General features: G+C 39.8%; 1 protein-coding gene across 2 annotated transcripts in view; it reads right to left on the bottom strand.

Annotated features, from left to right (window-relative positions):
- gpm6bb (glycoprotein M6Bb) overlaps positions 1-25984 on the bottom strand; it is a 199243-nt gene that overhangs the window by 166321 nt on the left and 6938 nt on the right. The gene's annotated exons all lie outside the window — the stretch shown is intronic.

Raw genomic sequence — 25984 nt, forward strand, 5'->3', positions numbered from 1 at the left:
GGAACCTAGGCAATAAACTAGTTAGGCCACAACTAGAATACTATACTCAATTCTGGTCACCACACTTTGGAAACAATGCAAAAGTAGAAAAAAAGATTAGACCAGAGAGCATAGAGAGAGAAGTTTCATGAAGTGGCCAAGATCACAACTGACTTATAGACAGAGTAAATATAAACAAATTGCTCTCATTCGAGGAGGGCTGAAGGATCAACGGGTATGTGCTTAAATCTCTGGACAAACAATGCAAGAATAGGAGTGAAAATAGCTTTACTCAGTAAAGACAGCGGGAGCTCATTGCATGAAGGGTAGTGGAAACTGAATCATCTACAAAGCTATTGACCGAAAGCTGGGAAATGGTAGTAACACAAAGGGTGGAAAAGCCTTCTACTATAAATTTCTATGATCCCATCACCCCATGGTGTTCTTAAAATGAATTGGGGGAGAAGGCTACTGCTGGAGCCTGAACTGGCACCAGGTGAGACAGGCTGCACAACCTCTTCTGGACCACAGCCTGACAAGTTGCAGTGCACACCATGAAGTTCACCTTTGCAGCTTTTCACCTCAAAGCAAAAGAAAATCATGAAAAAAATGAACTGATCCCTAGTTAGCAATATGTAAGACACAAAGGTTGCCATCAATATTTCTTTGTGTCAAGTACAAATCAGGTTGATATGTTCCATCAACATATTCTGAAAGACAGATCTTTACAACCCATAAATGACCACAAATATGGATATAATAGACTTCTTTAATGTAGGTTAGCATGATAGTTGTTAACAGTGGTATGAATTAAGGACTGATTTATTCCTACAATGGAATCAGTTTTGTTACTGAAGATTCATCCATTGTTCCTATACTAAACTACCTTCAACAATTCATTATTTTATTAGTTTGGTTATTTTAATGTGTTTTTGATGCAATTAAGTGTTGGGAGCCAAGATAAGTCATATACAGACAAGAGGAAATCTACAGATGCTGGAAAACCAAGCATCACACAGAAAGTGCTGGAGGAACTCAGCAGGCCCGGTCATATACAAACCAAGCCGATGAGCAGAACAGCTTCCTTCATTTTCCATATTCCCATGTTCCTTTTTATTTAAACCAAATCTTTACTAACTATGATTAGGTTGGTTCACTGAGGTCTGGCTGCTCTGGGACACCATGTCTGAGGGGTCCATAACACTTACTTGGCTCTGTGCTGAACTGAGGCTAAGGGTGTGGCCTGCTCCCACTGCTCTGGGCTTCGTGTCTATGGAGTCACTTTTATACTGAATGCCATTTGTTTACTTTTATTGTTTCCATGATTTGGGTTCTTTTCTGCACATTGGGTGTTTGATGGTTTTTTTTTAAATGGGCTCTTTTGGATTTATTTGTTTTGTGGCTGCCTGTAAGGAGACAAATCTCAAGGTTGTATGAAGTATACATACTTTAATAAATGCATTTTCAACTTAACTGTTTAGTATTGAGCATCAGGAACATTTGAATTGGTCTCTCCTTTGCCCCTCACTCCCATTAGCAGAATGATTGGAAGCTGAAGTTGAAGAAAATCTAGAGGTAATATTAAATGAGAAAGCATACACATAGACAACTGAGAGAAGAAACTGAAGAGTTGTTAAAATAGCAAGAGCTACAAAATTTGAATATAGTAAAATATTTCCAAGGGGGATCAAAATTAAGACAATATTCACAATATGGCATGAAAGAGGGGGTGGTGAGGAGTCATTTCTTAAAAATTAATAATGGTGTAATTGCAAGCTAAGAAAAAAATAGAGAAAATATCAAAGTAGGAGCCGACAATTGATTGCTCTGCCATCAAGATTCCGGCTGATCTTTTTTGTACTAATTTTGAGCATTAGGTATCTCAAGGAATCACTATCCATCTGGTGAGAATTTTTTTCTCATTTCTTTGCAGAACATGCAATTTCTTATTTTGAGACACCAAATTTCAATTGAAATGTACAAAATTGTGTTTCTCTTAAACAATCAACAATGGAAGCAGCAACGATCCCATAAGACCATAAGACATAGGAGCAGAATTAGGCCATTCTGCCCATCAAGTCTGCTCCACCATTCCATTATGGCTAATTTATTATTCCTCTCAACCCCATTCTTCTCCCTGTAACCTTTGACACTATGACTAGTCAAGAACTTATCAACTTCCACTCTATATATACTTAATGACTTGGCCTCCACAGCTGTCTGAGGCAATGAATTCCACAGATTCATCAGCCTCTAGCTAAAGAAATTCCTCCTCATCTCTATTTTAAATGGATGTCTCTCTATTCTGAGGCTGTGCCCTCTGGTCCTAGACTTGCCCACTGTTGGAATCATTCTCTCCATCTCCACTCTATCTAAGCCTAGGATGAGGGGATAATGCAAAGATACTCAACTAGGCAGGTTGGAATTAGTATAGCCCTGCAAACTTCACTGCTAAGGCCACAATTACACACAATATTATGTATTTAAATGAGGAGACAGAAAAACAAATATATTGTTGGAAGCACTAAATTACAACTAAATATTAGATAGATAGATAAATAGATAGATATACTTTATTAATCCCGAGGGAAATTTGGTTTTGTTACAGCTGCACCAACCAAGAATAGAGCGTAAATATAGCAAAACAAAAAACCCCAACAATCAAACACCAAAACGCAAACTATGCCAGATGGAAAATAAGTCCAGGACCAGTCTATTGGCTCAGGGTGTCTGACCCTCCACGGGAGGAGCTGCACGTTCGATGGCCACAGGCAGGAACGACCTCCCATGCTGCCAAGTGTTGTATCACAGTGGAATGTGGCCGAAGCCCAACAGTGAAAAGTTCAATATCCAGTCTGCAAACACGTTCCTCGATCGTAATATACCCCAGATTGCACCATCCATTGTTAGCCAGAACAGTAAGCACCCAACTCCTTTACGCTTACCACTATCAGTGTACTTCCGGTCAGCCGGCACGGTATTACCCACCAAACTCCTCTTCTCCAAAAGTCTCTGTTGTCTCGACCCAGTCCTCTTTCCTTGGCTTTGTGATCCCCCTCTGTGTGTTTTCCTCCGGATTTCAGTAGGGGTGTCCACCGCTCTGTTCGCTAAGCCGGCCGGTCTTTGCTGGTCCGTGAAATACACAATGCGACCATGCTTCTGTCCCGCGTGTCGGGATGTAACCATTTCCAGCGCTAAAGAAAACCCAAATAAAACTCTCTCTACCAGCGTGTTAGAGAGGGTGCAACTTTGACGTGTTACCGTGTGAAAAAAAAACAAAAAATAACAAATTAAAAAGTAAGAAGAAAGTAAGAATAGATCGGAACGGCTGTCCCAGGCTGCATGCACGACCGGCGCATGCGCACTCTCCATTATTAGTACTATTGCTTTCCGTTATTACTCTCCAAATATTAGTAGTCTAAGCATATTGTTAGAAATGTTGCAAACAAATTCAGCTCAGGAAATCACAAAGTTGCCCACTCTGGCATTAAACTGGACAGAACAAATAGTTAAAAGCTGTAAGCAGGAGGTCCAGTGATGATGAATAGCTAAAGGAATTTACCTCTCTTCTAAGGCATCCATTAGTCTTGTGAGACCATGGATCTGTGCCTGGAAAGTCTTCACTCTCCAGGGCACAGACCTGGGTAAGGTTGTATGGAAGACCAGCAGTTGCCCATTCTGCAAGAATCCCCTCTCCACGACACCAATGTTGTCCAAGGGAAGGGCATTAGGACCCATTCAGCTTGGTATCAGTGTCATCGCAGAGCAATGTGTGATTAAGTGCCTTGCTCAAGGATAATTAACCTAGAATCGTTGCCTCGGCTGGGGCTCGAACTCACGACCTTCAGGTTGCTAGTCCAATGCCTTAACCACTTGGCACATGTCCACACATAATTTACCCTAGAGAACTGAAAATACAAGGGACAGAAATTATTGTACAGTTATACAACTCCCTGTTTAGACGACATCTGTAATACTGTGAGCACTTCAGAGCACCTGTCCCTTAGAAGTATATGCAGGTCTTGTATGGGGCGCAATTTAGATTTGCCAAACTGGTTCGTGGATACTAAGGACACAATACCGAAGCTAAAGTTATATTCCCTCATTTTCAGAAGTTTCGTGAGTGGTATGTGACAGAGTAGAGAGAAACTCTTTCCCCTGATTTGGGAATCTAGTTGTAGGTGGTAAAGCCTAAAAAGAAGAACCAAGGGGTGAAGCTGGAAATGACCTTTGCTCATTTAGTTGCAAACTTGAAGTTCCCTTGTGCCAATAGCAATTGATTCTAGGTTAATTATTATTGTAACATCTGAGACTGATAGTTTTTGTTGGAGAACAAGTGGAATGAAGAATATGCAAATAAAGTAGGTACATGATATTAGAGGAAAGATCAGCCATGACTTTAATGGACATTAAAAAGGTTTGCAGTTCCAAATAGCCTATTTCTGTTGCCATATTCCCATCTTATTATCTTTATTAAACTCATTAAGTTACAAGCCAAGATCAGCTGAAGTCTGCATTGGACTCTGCTCAGTTTACATAAAATAGTGCTTTTCTAATCCCTTGACCCATTGTACAAGTGACTCAAATGTCAAGTTGGACACGCAACAAGGAGGAAAGCAAATTTGGGCACTACAATTTTTCAGATTTTCTATTCTAAATGCAACTAAAACAATACACTTTTATTTATCTTGGCACTGTACTAAAACCACTCTACATCATATGTTTGAACAATGCAGGGTACAATTTTAATTTGATGTATCCGAAGAAGGGGTAGGGAAGTGGGATTGACTTCAGGCACCCATCTCACATCCCTCTTACTCTTCAAAGGTATTTGAGACACATCTCTGCCAGGGCTTCAATAAGCCTGGGACTGAAATGTAAAATCAGAAACATTCCTGAAGTACAATCTAAGAATGTGATTTGAAATTTGAATCCGACAGACATGGGGGAAAATAGCCAGGAAAAGAGGTTACGTTCACTGCATGGGTTGCTGCACTGAGATACAGCGTCAGTTTCCAGGCACATGGTGTGGGAAGACATGGTGACTGGTGCCAGATGGTTGTGGGATGGGGTGGTAGGGGGAGGTGCAGATTGAATAGATGCAATACAATACCAAAATGCATTTTACTTAACATTTCCATAGTATGGTACATTTTCATTAATGAATCATTTTACGAAAATAACATGTTCTTGGAAGTTGAGGATGTACTGCATTTGGGACAACCACAGAAGAAGACTTCATTTTTTTATTGCCCTAGTTTTATTTTCTTTCTTGAGCAGATGCAAAAATCCTCGAGTTAAAGCTCTGCACACCAAGTTTCCCCTGTTGAATCTTCATCTGTCTGGCAAATATTTCTAGTTTTTGCAACCCAGAGTCCCTCCTTGCTCACCTGTCTGAGAAGCTGATTTCAGTCAGGTCACTGGGGGAAAAGGTACAGAGATGACTAACACCCTTCTCCCTGAGAGTGAAGGAGAAGAGAGCTGAAGTTGGAGGGAAACCTTTTTCTCAGAGTGGGAGTGAAACTGCATGCACAGCAGCTGCTTGTTGTCTGACTGAGTCACAGGAAGTGCTTTGTTTGGAGGTATGCCTGCACTGGATTAGGGTAAAGAGGATGGGGGTGTTATAGGGAAATTGGGAGTTTTACTGGATCTGTGGCATCTGGTGGGTCACATCTGATGAATTTGATGGAAGCACAAAAGGGGAGGCAGTGCAATCTTCGCTGGTTAGAACATTCACCCAATCAATTCCCTCAAAATCAATAATATTGAAAATTGCACAGACAATGCAACTCAAGGCTGTCACCCCCAGTTTGAATATGGCCCAACTGCAGAGTGAGAGACACTGAAGCAGGTCGATTGCTCATTAGACTTTAATGCGAACAGTGTTAAAGGGAAAAGAAAACAATAAACTCTAGGCCAAACAGGGTCGTTAAATAAAACTCTCAAAATGGAAAACGAAGCCTACACTGCGGCTGAAAAGAACAACTAAGAATAAAACGAATACCGCTAGTCTTCAGAGTCAGTTGACTCGATAGTCCAATTTCTTAGGCAAGGCGGAATGCAAGCAGGCAGCAAAGTGATGCTGTGTCCAAGTCTTGACAACTACTACGACGGAATGAATGGAGTTAAATACTATCACAATGAAATAACAGACATGTGCATACTCACGAGCGCAATTGCCAAATCTGTGGTTGTGACAAAGGCAAAGGCAATATCATCACCCCCAACCACATCTCAGAACCAATGTCTCCAAATTATATTGTCACTAATCACGACACGACCAGATGCAGTGCCCATTCTCCAGCAAAACTGTTCCCCTAAACTCAGCCACAGCTACAATGGACAATTAAATGGGTGTAAACCAGATGCCTGAAGGCTGAACCCACTCCAGATACTCTATGTGCAGAGAGGGGTGCATTATCTGCTGCAGTGAAGAAAGACTTTGAAAATCAAAGACTTCACAGGGGATGAACCTTTGATTGACTACGTCATTCTTCAGTATGACGTACACTCTGCACTGAAGTCAGTTCAGCCTCAGGTACCAGGTTTACACCTGTTTCATCTTCTGATGTCTGAGGCTGGGTTGTGAGGAAGGTTTATAGATGTAGAGAGGTGATGTTTGGATGGTGGAAAGGTCAGAGTGTCAGCTACAATTGGTACATCGAATATTCCTAAATCAAGGAGTTACTGTACTGCAAGGGGTCTAGTGAGAGGTCAGTTTACTTTTGACCACTTTCAGTGTTGGTGAGTGACACACAGCACAAAACGCATATGGTGAATGAAATTAATATGTTAATTTTCCACCAATCCTATAAAGTTACCTAAATATGTACCACTCTGCTTTTAGTGCAGAGAAAAGAGGTGAACCACAAAAAAACCTTTAAGAGTATGTTCCTGCAGTTCTCTAAATTAGCAACATGACCAAATATAGCCTGGCAATGCTTTCACAAAATATAAAGCACTTGCACCATGCAAACATCTGTCACCATGGAAACAAAATTTCATTAAAAATAACTGCCAAATTCTTCAAAATTGGTCATAAATTTGCAGATAGCATCCTCCATTATGGCTTATCCAAAATAGGTGTATTGGCCATGGTAAAGTGCACCTCATTTGATTTATTCTCTAATTATTTAGAGGTACAGAGTAGAAAGTCAGTCCAGAATTTTATCCTCCATAAAAACTGCAAACCATAAAGTTTTGAAAATTGACTACACACTGTGAACCTCCCCCCCAAGTGCAGGAAAAAGGTTTATTTTCCATCAGATCTGCCAGGGTTTGTAAATGAACAAAAACAATGTAAAAATAATCTGATGCTAGTTTGGAAACACTGAGTGAGATTTCAGAGTTTAAGGTTATTTATATTTCCAGACACTTAAAAATGGAATGCTTTTCCAGAAAATATACTATTCAGCAAAGTGATTCAACAGCTTAAAATTTGGTGTAATTGAGTTCAAATTTAAAAAAAAAGAGATAGGGAAAAAAATTATCTTGGAAAGAAAAGGAATATTATCCAAGTCATAGCTAAAACAAGAAGAAATAACAAAGGAGATTGCCTCATGAAATTTAATTCAATTTTTAACTTTGGAATGGTATATTTTCACTATAGCATATACTGTGCATACCATGGCATTGAAATTTAATTGTCTCTGGCAGTTGGCTTGAAACTGAGTCTAGATGTGGTAATGATTAATTGGAATCCTGACGGGAATTTCCACGGGGCTTTGCAAAGAGATTGTCAGCCTTTAATAGGAAGCCAATATTGATACTCTGTTGTCCTGTCTCTCAGGTATACCTGTAATAACATTGAGTAGGACATCACTTTTCCTTTTTCCTCCAATTTTCTTCAATAAGTTGGACATCACTCTTCCTTTTTCCTCTAATTTTCTTCACTAAAGTGGATATCATTTTTCCTTTTTCTTCTAATTTTCTTCAATAAGTTGGCCATTTTTTTAGGAGTAATTATGCAGAATAATAACTGAAGTCACCCTACTCTTAATGTCACCCATTGTCTACATCTGAAAGCTCCCACCACACACACACACACACACACACACACACAGAAAAGGAGGCAATGCTGACCTTTGAAATTCAGTAAGATTATGGTTGATTTCATGCCTGATCACATTTCTGTTTGAACACCATATTACCTAATTGTTGTAAGTGTCCCAAATCTATCAGCTTCAATGTACAAATACCCAATATCTGACCATGGCCCTCTGAGCAATAGAATTTCAAAAATTCACAACCCACTTTAAAGAAAGATTTCCTCATCTTAATTGTAACCCGTCAACTGCTAATCCTGTGATTTTGAAATCTCCAGTCGAAGGAGACTATTTCTTAATACCTAGTCAGCACGTAGCAAAAAAGAGCAGGCATCTAGTCCAGCTCATACTTAGACTTAAACACTGGGTTCAAAGGTCAACCATAGGTAGCAAGTGGTTGACTAGCTCACTCAAATAATAGTTGGGCTATGCCTTAGGATCTCACTCATTTGTGCAGTTCAGCAATATACCATTCATTGCATTTAGCCACTGAACAATGAAAGGAGAAGAGGGGGTTTCTGGGAACCAGTGTGTAGAATGACAGCACTTTACTAACCCAAAAACACTATAATTATAATTGTAACTTATCATTCTTTGTAATGAAACCCCAAAGACAATCTGAGATAAAATTTGGGATAAAGCTTAGTAAATGTACTAAAATTTATCCAACATTTTTTTCTCAGATTGTTGAGAAATAAATATACTTTGTGGAAACACTCCAGAGCAGGGCATTCAAGTGATTATAAAAGGCAGCCAACTGTGGACTACGCTAACAACCATGCCTACGCAACTGATTTGTTAGTTTGTTTACTCTTATACTTGAAGATTCATACAGTGGAAAGAGCAAGGGAGATGCATAATCATAACCAAGTTAAATATTTTTACAGATGGATCTTTTTCCCCCAGAAAAGCAAAAAGAGCAAGCAAATTCTACTGATCAGAATAAATCCATAGGGTGCAAGTAACAGATTCAAAGACTTTAAAATTTATTAAATGAAGAAAACAACACCAATGTGAAATAAGTTAAAATAAAAAGTGGGGCAAGTAAGACATACAAGAAAATTATGTTTGCAAAACCAGGCTAGAAGCAGGTACAAATGTTTTAAGTATAAAGCAGGTTTTGGCCACATTGTTCATGCATATAAATATAATTAATGCTCAAATGTTTGTTCGTAAAAGTGTTATGTACTGCAACACTCTATATAGTTTATTATTCAGCAGTCTTTTCACCAAATAACTGAACAATAATCAAAATAACTTTAAAGAATATATAGTGATTTATAGGACTTTCTGTGCAATGTAATTCTGTGCAAAAGTTTTACTAAAAATGCACATTTTGACAAACCACTGTTGGAACACATAGTATAAAGAGCTGCCCATTATAAAGTGAAGGACCACTTAAGGGCTATGATAGACTCTGTCTTTTTACAATGGACCACAATTGCCTTGAAAAACAATTAAAATACAGCTGCAAGAAATTTTATTCTTACAGACTGATAGAGTTAAATTGTTTTCAAGAGAGCAGAGCTCCGTCCACCCTGATTAGTTGCAGTTTGGTAAGATTAGTTAAGATTTTTTTCTATCACCAGGACAATTTTAGGGACACTGCACAACACATCAGGGCTATTCATCCACAACAACAAAACATCCTTTCAATGGAACTCCATTTCTCATAGCATGAGATACAGCTTCCACATACAAATGAGCTCTATTTAAAGCTTTCATTAACATCCTGCTGGTAGTCACAAAAACTTTTGTTTTCTTTTATGAATCAGTGGGGTGCAAAGTGGAACTGAACCAAAGCAACTTCACAACGAATCCTTTCCCTGTAATCCAGCCAAATCAAAATAAAATGGCTCTTGTAATAAGTGGGGTAGAGTGGGCAAAGTGAAGACAAAGTTAAATTTTCACAGATCTGGCAAATTTAGTTTATTAGTCAATTCATGGAACAACTTATCCACATATATAAGGTCTCAATAATATTTTAAGTAGAAACGGATGTTTGGCACTATACCATTCGTTTTCTACTCGAGTCCTAATGCTGATATATCTACAGCTGTTTAACCATTGAGAGGACTTCTGTCGAGGTGTTACCTCAAAAGAAAGCTGAATTACTTTACTGAATGCATTTCAGTAGAATCAGTTTAATGCTGGAATTCTTAGTATATTTGTCATCAAAAATCTATTAATTTTGCTCCATGTTCTCTGAAGTGAGATCCAATTTCATGTGCTAAAGCATTCAATGCATTTTAAAATCACCCCAATTTCAAAGGCTAAATATCAAGCAAGTTGGGATGTGAAACCCCTGGTGCTAAAGGCTGGTCAGCATGAGCACAAATATAAAACTGAGAGTAGAAGAGGAAGGGGTTGGCTCAACCACACACCTTGGGAAGATCTTAAGTTGAAAATCAATTCCAAGCTAAGTTAGCTGTCTTAGCCAATATCAGCAGGGTTACTACATTTGGTCCTGGCATGCCAGGAAAGGAAGAATTTTGCAGCAAAATGCTGGTTGAGGACTGTGCTGAGATAAGCCAGTTGCCTGATGATGATTCACATGACAGAGTTCAAGAGCCTGTTGCCCAGCCCCCACCCCCGCATTTCTCTTCAGCATATCACATTCACACTGACTACCAAATATCTAAAATACCTACTCATGCTAATCTTATACATTCCCACTAACTCCCTCCAGATTCTAACACTCACCTGGACATAAGGAACAATCTACAAGGATAAACTGACTTCCCAACCCACGTGTTTTTAGAAAGTGAGAACAAAACAAAGCACCCGGAGGGAATTCTGTGACCACGGGAAGTACAAACTCCACACAGATAGCTCCGGAGGTCAGGACTGAACCCAGGTCACTGTAGTTTTGAGGCTAGTTGCACCACAATGCTGCTCTTTACATTCAGATACAGTTTGCACAAGGGTTTGTGCTGGGTCCTCTGTGCATCTTCAGCAGAACTGAGTGGAATATACATTAAGAACACATTCTGCCTGTTCCGTCCCTGAGAGGATCCCCACACTCTGCTGGATAAGTTATTAGGCATGCAATAACTCAATACTATTACATCTATACTAAAGCACAGACAATCGATACTGTACATGTTCTCCAAATATTTGCTTATTATTAGTGGTCCAGCAATGCTGAAGTAAGTTGAACATAGTCCTGGTGTTCCGTTTTACTTTAGTATGGGGGGATTTGGGCCCGATACTTAAAAGGAGATGGCGAGAGTTATGTTATAGAAATGTGAATGAAGTGGCTTCCTTTGCCTAATTCAATGAAAAAACCTAATTAACATTTCCTTGTTTCCATTTCCAAGATCAGCTAATCACTTGGATGAGTAAGGTTTCTGCAATAAACTGCAGCAATGAGTTAAGGTTGATGGCTGGGGAAAGGGAAGGGGTAGTGGAAGAAAATAAAAGTCAGAAGTTTCCCCATATCAACTCTCTTCATTGTACCCCCATAAAATTCAAGCCCATTTTTTCAACATGGTTTACCTTTCAAAAAACCCGTTCTGTTTATATTCAGATTTCCAAAATGATTAGTGATTTCCTCTTTGATTATTGACTCTAGCACCATGCCCATTACAGATATTAAACTAATGTTTTGAACAAGGGAGTCACATTGGCTATTTTTCAGTCTTCGTTTGCCTTCCATAATTTAGTGAACTATGAAAAACTTCTATCAGTGTGTCCACAATCTCTGCAGCTACTTCCTTTAAACCTCTAGGATACAGGACATTAGGTCCTGGTTATTTGGCTGCCTTCAGCCTGTGAGATTTTTTGATCATTTATCCCTTGTGATTTGGATTCGTTTAAGTTCCATGATGTCATTTGAAATTGGCTCATTTTTAGGGATATTCAGTGTGGCGTGTGGCCAAGTGGTTAGGGCGCTGGGCTCACGATCTGAAGGTTGTGGGTTCGAGTCTCGGCCAAGGCAGCGTGTTGTGTCTTTGAGCAAGGCACTTAACCACACACTGCTCCAGTCTACCCAGCTGAAAATGAGTACTGGCAAACGCTGGGGGTTAACCTTGCGACCAACTGGCATCCTATCTGTTGGGGGGTAGTCTCCTACTCTCAGTCGCTTCATACCACAGAAAGCGGCATAAGCACCGGCCTGATGGGCCACAGGCTGGGGACAGACTTTAACTTTAACTTAGGGATATTCCCAGAGTCCTCCATGATGAAGACAGGTGCAGAAATTGACCTAATACATCTACCAGACCTTTGCTTCCTGCTGTTAATTCATGAGCCTTGTTCTCTAGAGGTCAAACACTTACACTAACCCACTTCTTCCTTTCTATGTATCTGTAGAAATGCTTACTGTCTGTTTTGATACTGCACACCAGTTTTCTCTCAAAAATCAATTTTCTCCATCTTATGAGCTTTTTAGTATTTCGCTGCTGGATCCTAAATACATCTGGGAAATCTACTGGGACACCATCGGTTCTTCCCTTTTTGTATGAGCTACCAATTTAACATTGTTAATCACAGACTGTGCCTCATTCTCATGGATTGTTCTTTCTAATTGGGATAAACTCCTACTCAGCATTAAAGACTAGCTGTTTCAACATCTACCACTGTTCATTTACTGGTTCCTTTAACTTTCTTTCTCAGTCCACCTTAAGCAATTCCACTTTCATAACATTATACAAGTTGAAGACTCTGGTTTTGGCATTCACGATCACACTGAATCCCGAATTCTATCATATCATGACCAATACATCCTCGGAGACATATTGGTGCAATTAATGATGTGATGACAGTTGTAACCTCAGCCAGTGCACCTCCATCTTCGGCACTAGTCTCCCCAGCATCGAGGAGACTTTCAACAGGCTATGTCTGAAAAATGTGACATCCATCACTGAGGACTCCAGCAGCCAGGAAATGCCTTCTACTCATTGCAGCCATCAACATTACCCATTTGAGCTGATAGCTGCTGATTTAAAGAGAGTAATTTTTGATGATTTTGATTTTTCATACTGATTTAGAAAAAAATTTCAGAACCTTGCCAAGATACCACAAAAAGATTTGACTCTTGCCAAAAAAAAATTACCCTCTGGGACCAAATTAAAAGCCATCCGCCTAACACCACTCATCGCCAGCTTACAGAGATGAGCAGAGTGACAACATCTTCAACTGCACGCTTGATACTGTACATCTGCAAGATATTCTGTAAGAACTTACTCACTTTTAAACCTCCACAAAAATAGGAACTGCTAAGACCATGAAGTCCACTAGCTTGTTCTATAACTTCTAATTGCTATAAATGGAAAATATTACTTATGGCAAGGAAACTGATATGGTGGGATAGGTTGGTGGTGTTGTAGATAGTGTAGAGGATTGTCAAAGATTGCAGAGAGACATTGATAGGATGCAGAAGTGGGCTGAGAAGTGGCAGATGGAGTTCAACCCGGAGAAGTGTGAGGTGGTACACTTTGGAAGGACTAACTCCAAGGCAGAGTACAGAGCAAATGGCAGGATACTTGGTAGTGTGGAGGAGCAGAGGGATCTCAGGGTACATGTCCACAGATCCCTGAAAGTTGCCTCACAGGTGGATAGGGTAGTTAAGAAAGCTTATGGGGTGTTAGCTTTCATAAGTCGAGGGACAGAGTTTAAGAGTCGCGATGTAATGATGCAGCTCTATAAAACTCTGGTTAGGCCACACTTGGAGTATTGTGTCCAGTTCTGGTCACCTCACTATAGGAAGGATGTGGAAGCATTGGAAAGGGTACAGAGGAGATTTACCAGGATGCTGCCTGGTTTAGAAAGTATGCATTATGATCAGAGATTAAGGGAGCTAGGGCTTTACTCTTTGGAGAGAAGGAGGATGAGAGGGGACATGATAGAGGTGTATAAGATAATAAGAGGAATAGATAGAGTGGATAGCCAGCGCCTCTTCCCCAGGGCACCACTGCTCAATACAAGAGGACATGGCTTTAAGGTAAGGGGTGGGAAGTTCAAGGGGGATATTAGGGGAAGGCTTTTTACTCAGAGAATGGTTGGTGCGTGGAATGCACTGCCTGAGTCAGTGGTGGAGGCAGATACACTAGTGAAGTTTAAGAGACTACTAGACAGGTATATGGAGGAATTTAAGGTGGGGGCTTATATGGGAGGCAGGGTTTGAGGGTCGGTACAACATTGTGGGCCGAAGGGCCTGTACTGTGCTGTACTATTCTACATTCTATAATCAAAATTTATTAGCTCCTAACTGTTCATCCATAAATTAAGAGGAGAATATAAGATGTACAAATGATGGGGCGCCATGGTAGTGTTTGGTTAGTGCAACACTATTACAGTTCGGTGTGTTGGAACTCAGAGTTCCATTCCAATGTCATCTGTAAGTCCTCCCTGTGGAATGCATGGGACTTCTCCCGGTTCCTCTTTCTATCCACAGTTCAAAGACGTGTCGGTTAGTAGGTTAATTAGTCACTGTAAATTGTCCCATGATTAGGCTAGGATTAGACTGGGGAGTTGCTGGTGGTGTGGCTTGAAGGGTTGGAAGGGCCTATTCTGTGCTGTATCTCAATAAAATAAATAAATACAATGAAAAATGAGATGATTGCAGCTTGCTTTAAAACAATTTGAGATCGCATCATGTTGAATATTCATTACATCTTATAGATTAACAAATAATGAATTTTCGTGCTGACTTTTCTGTTTTCCGAGAACATAACTGGGTAGGTCAACAATGCATTAATGGTTCAACAAAGATTTAATTCAATCTGCGTTGAACATCTGAGCAAGCTTGTAGGTGGTGCCACAAGACTTTCTGTGTTTTGCAGTTTCATTTCGAATGATCACATGCTTCTCTATAACATTCCTGATGTAAGAAATCATTGCTCCCCCTCACATGAGAGAGAAAGTATGTGTAAAAGCACTTCAATAATTGACACTTTTGTCGGATCCTCACAACTGCCTTATAATGGCAGTGGTTGTCGGCGATAATTATAGCATGTGGTATGGAGAGATTCAGTCATCCGCAAAACCAGGTAATGGAGGAAACATAATGGACGTCAGACTATCCCAAGATTATTTAAAAGATGCCTATCTCGTAAACAGACAAAATTGTACAATGGCAAATACAGCAGACAATTTGCACACATCAAGAGCACATTAACATCAACCTGGTAATAACCAGACAATCTGGTGGAAGAATAAGTATTGAGTGGAACCAGGACTCCAGAGAGATTTACTTATGTTGCCACTTTCAAGGTGTGATGGACTTGGACTCCAAGATCCCTCAGGGGTCTCCTCTGGGTCTTCCCAATAAATATATACTTTCCCCTTACATTTGACATCACAAATTGGAACTCTTCACACTTACCCAGGTTAAACCCTATCTGCTATTTATCTTGCCCATATCTACCATTGATCTATATCCTGCTATAATCTTGGACAGCTTGCTTCATTAGTCACATCACCACCATTTTTTGTGTCGTCCACTACTTGAAAGGAATTCTAAGGGACCAGGTAGACAAGTAATTGGATAGACAGGAACTGATTAAGGATAGTCAACATGGCTTTGTGCAAGGTAGACCATGTCGAACCAATCTTATAGAGTTTTTCGAGAAGGTTACCAGGAATGTTGATGAAGGAAACACAATAAATGTTGTCTACATGGATTTCAGCAAAGCTTTTGACAAGGTCGGGCATGGGAGACTGGGCGAAAAGGTTTAGTCGCCTGGCGTTCAAGATGAGTTAGTAAATTGGGTTCAATGTTGGCTTTGCGGGAGAAGCCGAATAGTGGTAGTAGATGGTTGCCTCTTTGACTGGAGACCTGTGACTAGTGGTGTGCCATAGCGATTGGTGCTGGATTGGTTGTTGTTTGTCATCAACACTCAGTGGCCACTTCATTAGGTACACCTGGACACCTAACGCAAATATCCAATCAGCCAATCATACGGCAGCAACTCAATGCATAAAAACATGCAGATATGGTCAAGTGGTTCAGTTGTTGTTCAGACCAAACATCAGAATGGGGAAGAAATGACTGACTGGGGAATGATTGCTGGTGCCAGAAGGAATGATTTGAGTATCTCAGAAACTGCTGATCTCCTGGGATTTTCATGTTCAACAGTCTCTGGAGTTCACAGAATGGTGCAAAAACAAACAAAAAAATCTAGTGAGCAGCAGTTCTGTAGGTGAAAACACTTTATTAATGAGAGAGGTCAGAGGAGAATGGCCAGATTGGTTCAAGCTGACAGGAAGGCAACGGTAACTCAAATAATCACACATTACAACAGTGGTGTGCAGAAGAGCATCTCTGAATGAACAAAATGTCAAGCATTAAAGTGTAAGGGCTACAACAGCAAAACATACTCAGTAGCCACCTTATTAGATACAGCAGGTACCTAAAAAGTACTCATCTGACCAGAAGGTATCTGTTAAAGTGGCCACTAAGTGTATATCAGTGATCAGGATGATAATGTGGTAAACAGGGTCAACGAATTTCTGGATGAAACCAAGACAGGGAGTACAGTGGAGAGTGAAGAAGACTGTCAAAGCTTGCATGGAATCTGGACCAGCTGCAAAATGACAGATGGAATTTAATGCTGACAGCTGTGGGGTGTTACACTTTAGTTGGATAAAATAGTTTAGAACTTACATAGTCTATGGGAGGGCACTGAGGAGTGCAGTAGAAGAGAGGGATCCGGGAATATAGATCCATAATTCCTTGAAAGTGGCATCACAGGTAGTTTGGGTCACAGAAACAGCTTTTGACACATTGGCGTCATAAGTCAAAATACTGAGCACTCCTTCTTACTCTGACTTCTTCCCGTCCTTTTCAGTCCTGAAGAAGGGTCTTGGCCCAAAACGTCAACTGCTTACTCTTTTCCATAGACGCTGCCTGGCCTGAGTCCCTCCAGTATTTTGTGTGTGTTGGTTTGGGTTTGAGGCATCTGCAGGTTTTCTGCTGCTTATTGAGTACAGGAGTTGGGATGTTATGTTGAAGATGTACAAAAATGCTGTTGAGGCCTAACTTGGAGTATTATGTGCAGTTCAAGTCAGCGACCTGCAGGAAATCTATCAATAAGATTGAAGGACTACAGAGAAAATTTACAAGGATGTTGGCGACCTGAGACTAGGTTATGAATTTATTCCCCAGAACAAAGGAGAATGAGGGGAGATTTGAGGTATACAAAATTGAGAGGTATACAAAGTTATGAGGAGTTTAGGTAGGGTAAGCACAAGCAGGATTTTTCCACTGCGTTTGGGTGAGCTAGCACTAGAGTCATACATAGGTTAAGGGTGAAAGGTGAAATGTTTAAGGGGAACATGAGGGGGAACTTCCTCACTTGGAGGTTGGTGAGAGTGTAATAAGAGCTGACAGTGGAAGTGATAGATGTGGGCTCGATTTCAACATTTAAGAGAAGTTTGGATATGTGCAGGGATGGGAGGGGTATGGAGGGATATGGCCCAGATGCTGATTGATGGGACTGGGCAGAATAATAATTCAGCATGAATTAGATGGGCTGAAGGGCCCCCTTCTGTGCTGTATGACATTTCTACACACCATGCTGAAATCATAACAACTTTGACTGAACAATTTCACTCTGTTCTAAATATACTGGAGCAACAGACAAATCCTCTCAGAGCTGATACTAACAAGAACACTGAGGTTTAACCCATTTTGAAAACACAGCCTCTGGCTTCATGTATACTCTCAATGGAAAACATATGGCCAATCAACATTAGAGGGTCAAAGATACAACCCAGAAACTGCACAGTAGATCATTAGGCATCTCTTCTATGTGTGTAACACCCTGGTTCCACATTTCCATGACCTCTTTTTCTTCCGTTGATGTCAGTAATTAATATTGCTGAAACCAGTGAAGAAATCATTCCACTCTTAGGAACAAGAAAATAACAAAGCTATTTACATGATGGTCATTATCAGGAACATCACTGGCAACAGAAAACACACAATGTTCACACGACTGAGACTGGAGCTACTTGTAAATATTGGTATGAAATAAAAGTAACAGGTAACACCTCTACTGCATAAAATCTCAAAATAAGAGAAAGCTTGTTGCAATGTTGTCTCACAAAACACTTACCAGATAATAAGCCTCTTCGGCGTACATCCAACGGATTTGAGAGGTAATCTACTTGGCTATCAATAGTAACTGGACCTTGTGAGCTTCTTAGTAGTTAGAACAACAAACATGACAGGTTATGGTCACAAACAAAAAGCACTCTTTAAAGACTACAATTGCTCTACTCGAATAAAACAAAGATCTTAAAAAGTTAAATGGCAGTATTTCATTGATGGTTCTGTAAATGCCTAGAGTATACACAGAACTGTAACTTATCACGTTGGTATGCATGTTTAGTGTAATATGGAGAATACAGTGCAATTACAAAGAAAGCATGGCAGCTCCTCTACTTCCTTAGAAGTTTACAAAGATTCAAAAATACTAACAAACTTCTACAGATGCGTGGTGGAGAGTATATTGACTGGTTGCATCATGGCTTGGTATGGAAACACCAAATCCCTTGAATGAAAACTCCTACAAAGAGTAGAGGAAAAGTCCCAGTCCATTACAAGTAAAGCCCTCCCCACCATTCAGCACATCTACATGGAGCACTGTCGTAGGAAAGCAACATCCACCACCCAGGTCATGCTCTCCTCGCTGTTGCCATCAGAAGATACAAATGCCTCAGAACTCACAGCTCCATGTTCAGAAACAGTTATTACCTCTCAACCATCAGGCTACTGAACCACTGGGACAACTTCACATGCCCATCACTGTACTTTGAGGGAGTTTTCATCTCAAGTTCTCAATATTTATTGCTAATTTATTAGTTATTGTTATTATTAAATTGTTGTTTCTTTCTCAGCTCAAGTTGGTAAACCCTGAGGTACGGGCATAGCCAAGTGCACACAATATTCAAATGCTAGGAACTTTCGGACTATGCTAGTGATGGTTAGTTTTGTGGCTTTCTGTTGATTTAAATAAATATTGCAGAGTAGGCCTAGTTGTTTAATGCTACTATGCAGTGACTTTAGAATAATATTGCTACTGGGACAACGTAACCCTGTTTGTGTTTCATAGTCTTTCAATTTCAACTGGCATTATTCACTGGTTGATTTCTGTATGTTATGTGCGTTTGGAATGGTAGGAGGTACAAGAGCCTCGGGACTCACTCAACCAGGTTCAAGAACAGTTCCTATCCCTCAACCATCGGGCTCCTGAACAAAAGCAGATAACTGCACTCATTCTATTTCTGGTGTTTCCGCAACGATGGTCTCATTTTAAGGACTCTTTATCTTGTTATTTCATGCTCTCCTTATTGATTGCTATTTAGTTATATTTGCGTTTGCACAGATTGTTATTCATTGATCCTGTTTACAGTTGCTGTTTTATAGATTTGCTGATTATTTATATAAACTAATATGGGTATAGCAAAAGTATTTGTTGTCTGTTCTATTTTTACTATTCAGCTCTGTTTGGCAGATTTTCTTAAGCCTTGAAGTAAATTCTGTAAAAAGTCTTTCCTTTATCACACTGTGATCAATTTTGATAGTTGATATTTCATATACTTATATGTTTCATCTTCATCTATTGGTTGTATTGTACCCTGCTGCCTATTTTGTATTCGATTAGCTCTATCGTACCCTTATGTTTAATGTTCTGCACTTATCCAGTCCAAAGTTCATGTTTATATCTTTCAAAGATAGTTCTGCTATTTGAATTAATTGCTTTAGCTTTACTGATGAAGAAGTGTATAATTTCAAATGGCCCATGTATAGAAGGTGTGTCAAGGTATAATTTATTTGGTTGTGTCTGATTTGATAGCCTATTTTTGTCCATTTTAGTAACTTAGAGAGCGTGTTTCAAGCTAGACAAAACCATAGTGGGCTTAGAGCATTTCCCTGGAAAATGCCTATTTATTTTGATAATGCTGGTTGCTGTTTTTTAGTTATTAATAGATGGGATGTTTATAGTTCGCCAATGCTTCATCAGATGATGTAGGAATTTCACAAGTATTGGGCGTAGTTTATGTATATTAAGAACTTCTATTAACCATGACTGTGGGACAGAATCAAATGCTTTTTGATAGTCAATATAACTAAGTGAAAGAATTCTGCTTTTCCACCAGAATTACAGAATCTATGATCTAGCATCCTTTGAGATCCTTACCTTATCATTCTTTCATTTTCTTTCTCTTTGTATTTGCACAGTTTGTAGTGTTTTGCACGCTGGCTGTTCTCCCTGTTGGTGCAGCCTTTCACTGATTCTATTATCAACATTGAATTTATTGAGTATGCCCATAAGAAAATGAGAATCAGGATTGAGATATGGCGACACATACGCATTTTGATATTAAATTTGCTTTAAACTTTAATTCAAACCACATTTTCCCAGGATTATATTATTAGCATAGTAACGGACAACAACCCGAGTAATCCCCTGCATTATACACAGGGACTGATTGTTTGAATGCAAATATTTGGTCAATTAAGCTTTTCTGGCATGAAGATTCCCCAAGTAGAACCGCTTACATAAAGGAAACCAGTTCCTCGATTCCAGTGCCAGGGAAGAAATTGCTCCTGCATTGTAAATGATGAAACAACATGACTATTCATATGCTTTTTAAAAAAAATCAACAAATATCCATTAGACAAACGAAAATGTGATTGTTCTACACATCAAAGAGATTGAAGCAAAATATATGTCACAGAGTTGTAACTATTTTATTTTAGTCCCAAAGAAAAACAGAGGTTGAGAATGTTTTATGATACATTGTTGGTTGAAAGTCTGGCATTTCCCTTTCTTCATTCTAAGCTTTTGCCATCCTTCTTCCACCACATACCTATCTGCTGACCATTCAGGACAGTTGACTGCTAAAAGGCAGAGTATTTAAGAAGTGGTTATACTTCCTTTGCCAACAGTGTGTCCCCAGTGTCAAACACTGCTTAATGCATATTATATGCAACACCAATATATACTAATTATTAGCACATTTTGAACATGTCCTCATATATTCACCTGGGTCCAAGTTCTAGGTAATTTGTCTAAATTTGGTTAATTTATTACAGAACTACAACTTCAATGTGCCACAGCTGTGCTACAGTTATCTAATAAAATTTTCATGTTAATAAGTTTCAGTTGTATTAAGAAGAATAAAATTTGCAACTGGAATTGACTTTGAAGAACTTTTACCATAGAGAAAAATACAAACGCACTCCTAACAACAAAAAAAGATTTCCAAAGGAGCTTTTACATATAATTGTTCTCTTAATGCCAGCTTACATCTTACTTTTAACCCTTCCTAACCAGAAGCTGCAGAATGGCTGAATGGGTACCTGGTCCCATGTCTTTGTCCAAGCACTCATCGTTGACATACAGTTGAGGCCAAGTTATAGTGCTGTGAGAACATCACAGGCCATCCAAACTTACGCATCCCTCTCAGCACAAGAGCTATTCAGTGCAGATATAAAATCTCTTTGATGAAGGCAACTTTTGGGTTAGATCCTACGTTACCGAGTCATAGAAACAGGTCTTTCAACCTACCCAGGGTGCATTGAACATCCAACATCAATTCACACTCTATCCCTAGAACATGCCCCAGGATTTTACCTACTCACCAAGGTTATTTTACAGTGGCCAGTTGATTTACCAAAAATGCCAAAAGATTGGTAAATTAATTAGCGGCTGTGAATTGCCCCTAATATGTAGGTGAGTATTAGAATCTGCAAGGATATAGCAAAATAAAAGCAAAAGCTTTCTGTAAATGAATGTCTCATGACCAAGGTGGACTCAGTGTTAGGAAGGACCTGCTTCCAATCTGTATTTATTCTACAAAACCAAAGTACCTAGGAGAAATTCACATAGTAACTGGGAGAACATCTACCAAAGGATTGAACTCAGATCTTGAAATAACATCTCTATTACCTGTGCCACTGTATCTAATACCACCTTTCTGTACTGGGTGACACCCAAGGTTAGTTAAAACCTATATGTGTTTTTCATAGCTGTATGTTGATACTGCTCTTACTTTTCATTTCTCATTAGCAATAAGCAGTTATTTTGTTGGATTGGAATTACAGCAGGCCAAATGAGCTACCATTCTGTACTACAAATTAATGCATTCACATAAAGGCAATTAAGTGGATCAAATCTCCACAGTGGAAAGGTGTCAAAATGCCAACACACACAAAATGCTGAAGGAACTCAGCAGGTCAGGTGGCATCAATGGAGAGAAATGAACAGTTGACATTTTGGGCCGAATTCATTCATCAGGATTGGAAAGGAAGCAGGCAGAAGCCAGAACCCCTGATGAATTGTCATAGTCCAAAAATGTCAACTGTTCATTTCCTTCTATAGATGCTGCCTGACCTGCTGAGGTCCTCTAGCATTTTGTGTGTGTTGATTCAGATTTCCATTACTGTAGTCTCTCGTGTCAAAAGGTCCAGGTAGGCAGCATACATACTTCCGTCAAGGTTCCCAGTTTCCCCACTCTCCAAGCCACAATTCATCTATCCCAAACATCCCAGCAGCCTCTTCCTACTGGTGCCAAAAGAAGGATTCAGTTTCAAGACTGAAGCTTTTTACAGTCACTCAGAATAGGGAAGTGATCCCTTCCTCATAATACCAGACCAGGCGGCTCAAACTTGCCAGTGTTTAACTGTGCCTCTAGTAAGATTTGCATGTAAAATATGCAATATATTACACAACCTTTGTTGAAAAGTCAGTAATGCCAAAAATATTTGCTGAAGAATCGATGTATTTTGTCATAATAACACTCATCATGGAAATAGTCTCAATCCCCATGGAATAAGATATACAAAATTCAGCTACATTGGAAAATACAGCTGGACAAGTAGACAAAAAGAGTTTGTTAAGGTTGACCTTCAGTTAATAATGTGCAAGGACATTTAGCGTAACCAGTTTTAACTTATGCAATTGCACATCCCCTTCATGCCAAGACATCTGTTTCATCTTTCAATGTATAGGGGAAAAGTATGCCAGAAATGGTGGCTTGAGCATCACAAACTTTATTATTTTAATCAAGAATGTGCAAAGAACATAATTTTCAACATAAATGGGGAAGAATTGTAGACTGAGTATTCCCTGAGGCTTCAAACTTCAGAGCAGAGCAAAGGCACAGAAAGAGTTTTTGAAGTTCAGAGGACAGTTATAAGCCTTTCACTCCACAGCACGTGTGATGGCTTTGAAAACTAATGCCCCTAACTGTGCTGACTACAGAACACAGAGAGGGAGATAAATTTTCTCTTTAGAGAATAAATCAGAGGTCCTTATTCTGTTGCCATTATATCTGGGGCACTGTTATTAGGGATTCAGTGATTAATGATACAACATTATTATATACCTGTGGCAATCTGCATTTCATTAAATAATTATTGAGAAAATGGATACGCTGGCACTACTGGATTACAGTTTCTTAGAAGCCATTGAAGTCACTTGCTGCATTTGTTTCTTAAATTAGTCAACACTAATCTCTCAGGCTGGTATTTTTAATATCATGTTACTAAAAAGGATCCATTAAAGTTGTGTGCTTCAGAAATTATCTCTTCATTAATGGTGGGGTAGTGTCTTACGTGAGAAATGATGCAGGATAGTGATGTGATGTCAGCGCAATTCATCCTCCATTCACTCACAATCCCATACAATCAAATGTGCAGCCTCCAGTGAGTAAGCTTCATCCACCTCCCAGGAGAGCTGGGCACTCCCCCCCCCCACCCCAGTCTATTGCCCCTCGGTGTTTATTAGAGAGAATATTATTACTGCGAAAGAAACAAGGGTAACAATTCATGAGGTTTTGGATCACATTCTTACTATGAGGAAGGAGGTATTTGCAACCATCAAATAAATTAGGGTGGGAAAATTCCACAGACCCTGACCAAGGTTATCTCGGACCTATGGAAGGACTGAGGGAAGGCCACTGTAGAGATACTGGCTTAATTGTTAGCAACAGGCAAAGGTCCAGAAGACCAAAGGGTGGTTAATGTTGTTCCATTGTTCAAGATGGGTAGCAAGAACAGGCAAGGGAGCTACAGCCTGGTGAGCTTGACCTCATCTGTAAGGAAGTTTCTGCTGGTAATTGTGGGACAAAATCCAAGATGACTTAGATTGCCAAGGCTTGATCAGGAATAAAAGAGGTAACTAAGAGGATAGATGAAGAAAGGGCAGTAGATGTTGTCTACATGGACCTTACTAAGGCCTTTGACAAGGTCCCACATAGCAGGCTGATCTGAAAGGTTAGGTCACATGAGATTCAGGAGAAGCTAGAGAAGTGGATTCTGAATTGGTTTGATTGTGGGAAGCAGAGGGTGAGGTTTGTGGATCCATTCTCTGACTGGAGGCTTACGACTAGCGGGGTGCCACGGATGTCATTGTTCGGACTTCTGTTACTCATTACTGATGTTAGTGATTTGGATATGAATGCACATGGTGTGATTAGCAAGTTCACTGATGATAGTAAATTAGGGGGTCTTGTTGATTGTGAAGCAGGTTACAATAAATTTTAAGGAGACCTTGATCAGTTTGGGACGTAGACTGAGGAATGACAAATGGATTTGAAATTTAATAAGTGTGAGGAGATACATTTTGGACAATCAAACCAGGGTAGGACTTACATAGTGGATGGAAGGGCACTGACAATTTCTTTGGAACAGAGTGGGTGAGGAGTACACATATACAATTCACTGAAAGTGGCTGCAAAAGCAGATAGGGTGATAAAGGTGTTTAGCATATTGGCCTTCACCAGTCAGGACATCGAGTTGAGGAGTAAGGACATTATATTGCAGTCATTGCAAGTCATTGGTGAGGCAGCACTGGCAATACGAAGTATAGTTTTGGTCATTCTGTCATAGGAAAGACACCTCAAGTTGGCGAGGGTGAAGAGAGATTTACAATGATATTTCCTGGACTAGAGGGCCTGAGTTGTAGTGAAAGGTTGGCGATGCTGGATCTTTATTCTTTGGTGTATAGAAGAATCAGAGGTGACATTACAGAAGTTTATAAAATTAAATGGCATATGGATAAGGTGGATGATCATAGTCTTTTCCCTAGGGTTGGGGAGTCCAAAGTTAGTGCACACAGATACAAGATAACAGGGGAAAGACTTAAAAAATACTTGAGAGGTAACTTTTTTTTTCCCCCCACAGAAAGTAGCAAGTATGTACCTGGAATGAGCTGCTAGAGGAAGTGGTGAGGCAGTTACAACCGCAACACTTAACAGGCATTTGGATAGATATGTGGAGGGGAGGAGCTAAGAGGGTTAAGGGTGAAACACAGGCAATTGGTCAGCATGGAGCAGATGGGCCAAAGGACGTTTCCAGGCTGTATTTTTCTATGACTCTAACCACATTATAAGAGGGAAACAAGAAATCAAGAGAGAGGAACAAGGGGATAAAATATTGATCAATATGAATGTCGATAATGATGAAAGTAATCAAAAATAATGTTTACTGATCCCCACCCAAAAGCTTACTCAGCCATTAAAGGGAAAGGTCTTTAATTACACCACCAGCAAGCTTTTGGATCTAGCTAAGAATTAGTTAAATGCAAGTCTATTGCTACTAACATGTCACGAGCCATTATATTTCAGAAGGATGACAAATGACATGCTTTACTGCATTGGAGAGTTGGCCACAAACTTGGTAAAGAGTTCCAAACTGGAACGTCAAGAGTTCCACCCCCCGCCCCCCCAAGATGCCGCCTAGCTCCTCTAGCAGATTGTTTGTTCCTGGGGAGAGGGCATGAAATTAATTCAGAGATCATAAAGAATGCTAAATTTCAGTGTTGCCCTGTGTAAATTTTCCCAAGATCAGCAACCAGACAAGGATTTTGAGCATTTATCAACTATTTTTGCCACAAATAACACTGAAAAATTTACAATTTGTTGCATGTGTGAGAGCATTTAATGACACACTAGCACATAATAGTTTACTCTAGTCTGAGTCTCTTGTTATTCGCTCAAGTGAT

Source organism: Mobula hypostoma, chromosome 6 (genome assembly GCF_963921235.1).
Source record: "Mobula hypostoma chromosome 6, sMobHyp1.1, whole genome shotgun sequence".
NCBI lineage: Eukaryota > Metazoa > Chordata > Chondrichthyes > Myliobatiformes > Myliobatidae > Mobula > Mobula hypostoma.